This window comes from Nicotiana sylvestris, chromosome 8, assembly GCF_000393655.2.
Source record: "Nicotiana sylvestris chromosome 8, ASM39365v2, whole genome shotgun sequence".
Taxonomy (NCBI): Eukaryota; Viridiplantae; Streptophyta; class Magnoliopsida; order Solanales; family Solanaceae; genus Nicotiana; species Nicotiana sylvestris.
This window is the reverse complement of record NC_091064.1, coordinates 172,488,645-172,498,059: the sequence shown is the minus strand read 5'-3', so window position 1 is coordinate 172,498,059 and position 9,415 is coordinate 172,488,645.

The following is a 9,415-nucleotide window of genomic DNA, read 5'->3' as shown; positions in this document are numbered from 1 at the left end:
CTCCCTTTGGGACTACCGCTTCTCATACTCGATAGTGTCTTTCAACCGGTCCTGGGCTGCCTCGGCATCGGCTCTATACTGGGCCACCATCTCATAGGCATCAACCTTGGTTATTTCGACCACTGACTTGGAAGCTTTAAGTTTCTTAGCGAGGGTCTTTCGATCGGCAACAGTCGAGCTCAGTTGAGACTGGAGCTCCTCAATTTTCTAAGACCATGCCTTAGTCTTCTCCCTCATCGCTCGAAGTTGAGCTTCTATGAAAGACAATTGCGCCCACGCAGTCTCCTTTTTTAATGCCAAGCGGTCCATTTTGCCTTTCCACCCTTTGGCCTCGACCTTGATTACGTCCATCTCGATCCAGAGCTGGTCGATTTGATCAATCTTCTGTTGGACCTGCGGGTTATGACAAGTAGTCACCGTGTCTAGCTCATCATCACTAACTTCAAAGATTTTTACTTGTTCCACCAGGTCGGCGTGTTCTTTTTGAGCCGCGTCCAACTCGGCTCGAAGACTCTTAGCCTTTCCTTCATGTTGCTCACTGAGGAGTTTGTACATGTCCCTCTTCTTAGTGAGCTCTTTCGAGTCGGCCTCGAATTGGCTCAGCTCATCTCGGTACCAGAGGAAGGTCACGTGGTGAAGCACCGAGTACTGCAAATACGAGAAGAAATATTAAGATCACCAATAACTAAAGCTGAAAAATGAAAAGGTTCGGTAACACCTTACCCTGTTCAGCGCCTGTTGTGCTTCGTTGAACATGCACGGAGAATCCACCTCATTCATTTTTGCCCGGTCTTCTTCTGTCACCAAGCACCGGAGGTAACTAGCTGCCCCAACGGGTACGGAAAGAATCCAGGCATCCTCCAGATCGATGATGATAATTGATCGCTTTCGACCAGGATCCATACTTAGGGCAAGGAACTGGTTGACCAGTCTCGGGCTCGAATTAGGCCCACCTGTCCCCGAGGACGAACTCTTCCTCGGTACTTCTAAGTCACCTAATTTGGTGGCATCCTCCATGGCGGTGGAATCTGCACCATAAAAAAAACTTTGGAGGGGATCGTCCGCTCTATGGACCCCCTCATTCGATCGATCCTTCGTTGTTTGAGCTTCACTGAACATCGATTTCGTGAAAGAAGGTGATCCGGTTATGTCAATGACACCGGGCGGGGCAGAACTAGCATTCTAAGGGTTCTTGACGCTCATTGCTTCATCAACCTATTGAACTTGAGGGGGATCGGCCTCCCTTGTCTCCCCCTCGGCTGCCACCCATTCCTCAGGCACAGACGACACATGGGCCAGAAAAAGGTTGTCCTTCTCGGACCCGTCCCTGAGTCGGAGGCTCCTTTGGCTTACATACCAGCCAAAGGAGTTGGTGCTCTCCTTTAGCTTATGCACCAGCCTTCTTCTCGTTTTCTTTTTCTCTCAGCTCGGGGAACTTAGAGCCCTCTTTCTTTTCTTCTCTTTGGACTGCCTCGGAGCATGAGACTCCATAGGCAAATCCTCACCACTAAACGGAGGCCTAAGCTCGACATCCTTGGGCAAGCCTGCAAAAGGGAATAAAAGAAATAAGGACTTGATAATAAAAAGAGAGGCCTAACACAACCTTATTGGGAAAGAGATCTTTCCATGAGAATGAGCTTCCCAACGGCCCTTCGAGAGTTCGCGCCACGAGCATTCAGAGTAGGGCATTTGTTAAATAATACCTCGACTCATTCCTTGAGTTGAGGAACCGCATTCGGAACCCGAGCGACAGCTGCACCACCACAAATACCAATAAAAAAAGAGAAGTAAACATAAAATCAACATTCGAAGGAAAGTTCCACTTATGTGTTGTATTCCACTTCTTGAAGAATGGCATGCATTCCGTCAGAATCAAGTCCGAAGTCCTCACTCGGGCAAAAAGGCCTTGCCAACCTCGAGCCCAGTGCTCACCGATACTAGAGAATGGGGCTTTGCTTGCCCAGTGCTCAAGCTTTATCTACCCCCTCAGAATATTCGGGGACTATAAAAACATAGCAGGTGATCCACAGTGAACTGGCAGGAATCAATTTTGTTCACAAAAAATCGAAGAAGGATCACAATTCTCCACAGGGAAGGGTGAATCTGACCGACGCATACCTCGTACCTCTTGCAGAAATCTATTATGAACGGGTCCACTAGTCCCAATATAAAGGGATAAGTGTAAACACTTAGATATACCTCGACATGGGTGGTAATGGGGTCTTCGGGGTCAGGAATCACTATGTTTTTATCTGCTCAGTTACAGTTTTTCCGAATCGTAGGGAGGACCTCTTTGGTAATCAAACAGATGTATCTCGATACCTCTTCGCACTGACCCTGTATGGAAGAAGGTTTTTCAATTTTGAAATCATTATTGACTGAACATCCCTCAGGGATGAACATTTTCAAGGGAAGTCCGGCTACTAATTCATCAACTGTTACGCCAGGAGCGGTCACCTCGACCTCAGTGGCCGGCCGTGAAGTAGAAGGAGTTTCTTTCTGGGGAAGGTTTTGGAAGTCTTTTCCATTCCTTTAGAAAGTAAAAATGGAGAAAAATCTGGAGAAGATGAAAAAAGAAAGAAAGTTGAAGAATTAGACTTGTTGGTTTGGGAAGAAGATGGGTGATGTTTTTTTTAAAGGACCTTGAGTAACGGAGGTAAAAATGCTAGAAGAGTGCAGAAATCTTGAAGGTTCGAAGGTAGAAGGTTTGATGTAAAGTGAAAATGAACAAAGGAGGCGGTATTTATAGGAACTCGACGACGTTTCGCATTCAGGGATAGCCGATCGACGACTGACATGCATTTAATGCCATTATGACGTGACTGACGAGATGTTTCACATTTTTGTCGTTTCTGATACGACGTATCGAAGAAGGAATTGGGAAGCTCATGTCATTTCTCGTCAAGTTATTCTCCGAGAAATGAGGGGACTATCTGTATACGTACCCCTGCCTCCGACAAGATAAGCCAGGTTCGAGACATGATGACAAGGGGCCGATATCGAGGCAAAAGTCTCGTGGGGTCGGATTAGGGGGCATGATGCCCGCCCCAAAGAATTCTGGATTGGTCTCGACCTCGAACGACTTCGGGGAATATTATCGGACAATCAAACATAGCCAACAGAAGGCCGAACTACCCATGACCGGTCGGATATCACGGCGGGGATCTCGGTACGTATCGATAATGAGTCGTCAATCAGTTAATTAGAAGATTTTTTTACCTTTTATAGAGTTGTACCTAAGGTAAGATTCCCCTACTATAAAAGGGGGTTTGATAATTCATGAAACACATTGTAACACGCGTTCCAAGGCAATATATCATTTTCTTTGTTATTTATGCTTTTTTCACTTGTTCATCAGTGTTGACTATAGCGAGCCCGGATCGAGGGTGAACAATTTCACTAAGGCTGAAATTGTCTTATTCGTGTGGTTTGAATTTATTTTATCTTTACTTGTTCAATCTAATCTAATTTATAGCTTTGTGTCAAATTAATCCTTGTATGCTTAAAATCACTTACAAATTCAATTGTTATTCGATCTTGAGGGTAAACAATCATAATTTAATATAGAGGCTGAGGCACAAGAAACTATTGGATATCTCTCTCAAAGGGCTGTCCTTAATTTGAGTTAAATGATTAAAAGTACTAATAATCATTAGCTTAAACTGCTTTCATAACTAAACAGTTTTGTAATCGGATAAAACTGTTGAATCCGATAATGAAATGTTGATGTGTTTCATTAATAAGTGTGAAATTCTTTAAATTACTATACTAAAATGCTCTCAAAACTGGTTAGAGAAATATAAATATAAAAAAGTATGCGTTCATGGAAAAAACTGGGAGGTCAATGTAGTAGTTGCAATTTGATTACACACTATTTCAGAGCAAGACCTAATATTTTAAAAGGGCCTTACTTTTTTCTTTCTTCCCCTTCCCCTCTTCATTCATTCTCATCCAAGACAAAATATGAGTTGAAAGGACACCATGCCGTTATTTTTAAATATGTTGTTTAAAATATATTTAAATATTAATTATTTTCGCTCAAATTTCTGGACACGATGTCCTAGAGTTTAAACCTGAAAATTTAAATTTCAGGACATCGTGTTCTAAAGTTCAAAAATTATGTCCAAACGGGCTCTTGTCCTGAATTTGGAAATTCAGGGTACGCAAAATACATAGTTTACCCATCAACCTTGAAGCAAAATCCATATTACACACCTCTCCTTCACGGGAAACCTTTTACACACTCAATCTTTCATAAATGTATCTAAGACACACTATTTTTGTGCTTAACTAATTTTTCAGATAGAAAGTCACGCCCTAATAAGGTCATGACACATGTCATTGACTTTAAGAAGGAAAAAATATATTAGAAATTACAATTAAAACTCCTCTTCTTCATCTTCCCATTTTCTATCTTACGCACCAATATTTGTTGCTACCATGGTTGTCTGTGAGAAAATTTTCAATAACACTAAAATTCAACCACACTATCTAAATAACTAGCGGAAAACAATCGAGTAACAAATTGAGTTCAAAAACCCAATAATAAACAAGACCCAATTGAATTTTCATGCTTTTTACGATACTCCAATAATGGTAGATTCTCAATTTTTTCACCAAACCTTCAATACTACTGTTAAGGCTTTTAAATCTATCACAAATATATAATTTTCATAATATTTGGACAATAAACAAACAAATTTCGCTCAATTTTAGATCTAAAATTTTATGTTCTTTCAAAAAGTCTATTTCGGGAAGAAGATGAGGGGAATGATGGTCTGAGGAAGAAGACCAGAGGGAGGGGGAGGGGTTCTTGTGGGGAGGGGAGACAAAAATAGGATTTTTTACGGGTTTCACGCGTTTTTTTGTGTGTAAACATGCAAGTGTTATCTGGTCAAAAGTAGTGTGTCTTAGGCACATTTTTGAAAGGTTGAGTGTGTAGAAGATTTTCCGTGAAGGAGAGGCGTGTAACAGAGATTTCGCTCCAAGGTTGATGGGTAAACTATGTATTTTGCCTTCAGGATACTTAGTTCTGAAGTTTGGGTGAATTGGCTAATCTTTAAATATACTGTAAATTATAAATATTTTTTGATTTAAAAGTGATTATTGCTGCACTCCGCCTAATTATTCGGGACCCTCTAAATTGGGGAGAAATTCCAAAATAGCCAGATTTACAAGTGGTCGTTCAAAAATAGCCCAGTTTCAAAAGTAATCGAAATTTAGCCACTTTTTATGTAAAGATCACTATTCAAAATCCAGAAAATACTCAAGCATAATATACTGGAGTTCCACTATATTATACTGGAACTGAAACTCCAGTCTAATATACTGGAGTTCCAGTATAATATACCGGTCCAACATAATATACTGGAGTTTGGAGCACCGATGCTCCAGTCTCCAGTATATTATACTGGAGCCAGTAAAATATACCGGTCCAACATAATATGCTGGAAGTTCATACACAGGTGCACCGAACTCCAGTATATTATGCTGGACCGGTCTCTGTTGCAGCAAAATATTGATTATTTTTTATTGACTTGGTAAACGCTGACTATTTTTAAATGATCAGTCCGAAAACTGGCTAGACCGTGCTATTTTTACTCTAAATTGGTACCCTTTATTAGATGCACACTTAAATTCTTTTTGGTCCTAATGACCCCTTTATATTTGGTTATTAAGTGCCTTTAACCCCTTGAATGACCTCAACTCAAGCCCAGGAAGTGTGATGGACACATTGCCACATCAATATTTATTGTCCATGTGGCATATTTAAAAAATAACACATATTCTTTTACTTTTTTATATTTATTAATTTTGTTGGTTCATATTTGCGGCCAAATTTATAAAAACATATCTACAACTCCATTATTAGGCTGAACTTTTTTGATTTGGCTAAATATAATAGAGTTTCACCAAAGTTTTTATTTTATTTTTATAGAATTAGCTCGAAAAAGAAGAAAAATATAGTTGATACAAATCGCATTGCATCTAAAAATGGAATAAAAGGAACAACAAAGTTGAAACTTTGTTATCTTGACTAAAATTAGTAGATTTTGAAGGTGTTTAGCTAAGCTTATAAGTTGGTCAGACTGGTTTATAAGTATTTTTTGATTTATTTATGCGTTTGGTAAATACCCAAAATGCTTATAAGCTAAGTGCTAATAAGTTAAAATCAGTCATAAGTCATAAGTTGGTCAGCCCCAACTTATGGCTTTTTAACTTATAAGCACTTTTAGTCTGACCATGGCTTTTACTAGTTTATCCTTAATAATATTTTCTAATTCGTAAAATATTTTTCCCAAAATAAATTTTCTAACTTTCTTTTCATTCCATATTCGTTGTTTATCTTTTTCTTTACAAAAAAAAAACTTTTTAATTTATAATCTTTGTAAAGTTTTTAGGGATATTTTAGTCATTTTAATAAAAGAATTACTTATCGGCTTTTTTCTATTAAACACATCAACTGCTTATTATCAGTTTCAGCACGTCTATCCATACAAGTAAATGCTTATTTAAAAAATTAATTTCAACATTTAAAATTACTTTTCATCACTTCAAGCTTATCAGCTATTTACAATTAGCTAATCCAAACGGGCTCTTTTTGTCAAGTCTCTTTTACATATTTGGCTCGAAGAAATAGAGTTGAAACAAATAGTCATTGCAACTAAAAAAAATTCTTTTAAAAAAAATATACTCCCTCCGTTTCATATTAAATGAGATAGTTTGACTTGGCACGAAGTTTAAGAAAAAAGAAGAAGACTTTAGGAACTTGTGGTCTTAAAAGCTTAAGGGGTAAAAAGTTTGTGGGGCTATGACATTTGTGTGGTTATAAAAACTTCTCATTAAGGGTAAATGAGTAAAATGAAAGAATTTAAAGTTAATTATTTCCAAATTTAGAAATGTGTCATTTATTTTGGAGTAGACTAAAAAGGAAAGTACCTCATTTAATATGAAACGGAGGGAGTATAACATTGAGGTGAAATATGCATGGTATTTTAAAAAGGAGAAAGAAGGCATGCATAATTAGAACAAAACAAGTACTGTATATGATTATGAGATAATATACAGCTGAATAATACCTCAGTTGAAAGATATCACGACCCGGATTTTCCACCCTCGGAAGTCGTAATGGCGCTTACTAATGTGAGCTAGGCAAGCCGACTGTTTGAACAAATTACCCGTTTACAAATTTTATATTCTTTAACAATTATAAAGCAATAACGTATAGACAGCGGAAATTGCAATAAGCGGAAGAAATACTGTAAACTATTTGAAATATGTATCTAATACAACTGTTTGAGCCTCGACCACCCAGAACCGGTGTCACAGTTTCACAGACGATCTAAGAATACTACATACAAGGTCTGAAAGATAAAAGATACACTATTTCTGAACTAAGTAAATGAAACAGGAGTAAAGGGATAGAGGGAGACACCAGGGCCTGTGAACGCCTGCAGGACATCCTTGGATCTCCGCGTGGACTGAAGGCAGCTACCCAATCTACGGTCCAAAAGCTGCTGCTCCGGGATTTGCACAAAGCGCAAAGTGTAGTATCAGCACAACCGACCCCATGTGCTGGTAAGTGCCTAGCCTAACCTCGGAGAAGTAGTGATGAGGCTAGAACCAGACTACCAAATAAATCTGTGCAATTTAACTATATACAGCGGAAAAGAAGAACAGTAATATACAGTCAAGTATGAGAGGGGTAACATGCTGCGGGGGAACTATCAATTTAGAATTGAAAGACAACAGGTAACTGAAAGAAACAACATATCTCAGATATCAACAAAGAATCAGAAATCAATAATTGCACGGCATCAACCTTCGTGCTTTTACACTCGTCCTTACCAAAGCAATCAAGTAATGAAAATGTGCACGGCATCACCCTTCGTGCTTTTACTCTCGTCCTCACCATATAATCAATATAATCGGCACGGAATAGTACATCGTGCGGCACGACATCACCCTTCGTGCTTTACACTCTTTCATCACAAATCATACACGGCATAACCCTTCGTGCTTTAACACTCCCTCACCAAAACAATACACGGCATCACCCTTTGTGCTTTAACACTCTTCCTCACCCAACAACAATCACAAATAATAGGACAAGGGAATAAATGAAATTACAATAAGAATCCCGACAAGGAAACAATAGTTCAACAATCAAGTCCCGGCAAGGGAACAATATCAAAAGGAACATCAATATCCCGGCAAGAGAGATAATATTAAAAGCAACAAATTTCCGGCAAGGGAGATAATATAATAATTCCCTTTTCTTTTTCACTTTTACTTCTCAACTCACTTCACAATTTGAGTCAATGCTCTAAAAGATTCAATTACCACTTATACTTTCACCCATTCCCCCATGAACTCAAATATATAATTTATTTTGAAATCGGACCCCAAATCGAGGTCCAAATCCCCAATTTTTGGAAAACTTAGGTTCTACCCAAAACATCCAATTTTCCTCATGAAAATCATTGAGTTTTGAGTTGAAATCGTGTGAAAAATGTTAATGATTGAAGGAAACGAGTTAAAATTGACTTACAATCATTTTTGGAAGAAGGGTTGTCTTTGAAAAATCGCCCAAGAGTGTTTTGGTTTTGAAAGAGTGTGAAAAATAAAAGATTTTCGGCTAAGTTATAAAATTGCAGGTTGCAGATGTCGCAATTGCGACCAGGGTTCGCAATTGCGAACCCAGACTTCTGCTAACTTCGCATTTTCGAACATGGGTTTGCATTTGCGAACCTTGAGGAAAACCAGGCCTCTTCGCATTTGCGACTGTGCCTTCGCATTTGCGATGTCGCATTTGCGAACATTACTTCGCATTTGCGAATAAGGCAGCCCAGGCCACTTCTCGCATTTGCGATACAATGCTCGCATTTGCGAGCCAGGTTTCGCAAATGCGAAGCCTGCAGGCCTGCAACATACCAGCAAATTCCTAAGTGAAATATTTACTCTGCGGCCTATCCAAAACTCACCCGAGCCCTCGGGGCTCCAAACCAAATATGCACCCCAACCTAAAAACATCATACGGACTCGCTCGTGCATTCAAATCACTAAAATAACATCAACAACTATGAATTTAGCATCAAAATCATGAAATTTCTTAAGAACTTCAAATTTTCCAATTTTCTCAAAAACGATCCGATTGACATCATTTCAAATCCGTTTCTTACAAATTTCACAGACTTATCTTAAATCACATATACGACCTATACCGGTGCCGAAACCAAAATATAGGCCCGATACCATCAAGTTTTAAACACATTTAATTTCCAAAACTCATAAATAATTCCATAAAATAATTTTCTTTAAAAATTCATTTCTTGAGCTTGGGACCTCAGAATTCGATTCCGGGCATACGCCCAAGTCCCATATTTTCCTACGGACCCTCCCGGACCGTTAAATT